Raw genomic sequence first — 887 nt, 5'->3', positions numbered from 1 at the left:
AGACAGAGCAAGACTATCTCCACAAAAAAAAAAAAAAAAAAAGGCACTGAACAAAACCAGAAGACAGGCTAAATGGACATTTTATTGAAAATATTAAACAAGTAACTGGAGAGTCTGGTGGATTATCAGATACTTAATTAAAACATGAGAGATATTTAAGGAGAAGAGAGAAAGTAATTCAATTAAGAAGGCTGAAAAGAAAAAATATTATGGGGTCACAAAACTAAAACCACTCGAGTAAATATAATGGCCCAAAATGGGCCATGCCTAGAAGCTGGACATGATGGACAGACCCCAGGACCCACTTTGGACCATAAAGCAACTTGCCACGGTCAGAAAGCAGAAAGATGAAAGCCTATCTTTGAGAACCATGAAGCTTCAAGAGCCTATATCTAAGCCTAGGAGAAAACTAAGCCATACTGTATTTGGGTTGTGTCATACAACCAATATACATGTAGAAACTCTGGAGAAGGGAGAGGAAAAGAATATCTGAGTGTTGTTTAAAATTGAATCTGCTCTAGATTAACTCTGGTCTCTAAAATATTTCAGATTCTGAAAGCGTTAACCTAAACAATGTGCCTATTTAACCACTAGTTGTGGGAGGAATATCTACAAGGCAGTGTACCAAAGTGTCTCTCAGAGCAGGTAGGAGCAATACAAGTGCTGGCTCCAATACAAATCAACTGTGTCCCTTGTTAAATTATATATATATAATTGTTATATATAATTACATTATATATATGTATAAAGGGAAAGTTATCCTCACGCAAGTATGAAGATTAACTTGTATTTGTATTATTCTAAATTGTTAAATTAGAAAGCATTTAGCTCTCAAAATGCTAAGAATTATAATGCTATAAAGCTAAGTCTTGCTAGTTTAAAAATAC

Source organism: Propithecus coquereli, unplaced genomic scaffold, assembly GCF_000956105.1.
Source record: "Propithecus coquereli isolate 6110/MARCELLA unplaced genomic scaffold, Pcoq_1.0 Scaffold282, whole genome shotgun sequence".
Classification (NCBI taxonomy): domain Eukaryota; kingdom Metazoa; phylum Chordata; class Mammalia; order Primates; family Indriidae; genus Propithecus; species Propithecus coquereli.
The sequence above is the reverse complement of the archived record's forward strand: the minus strand, read 5'-3'. Positions refer to the sequence as shown.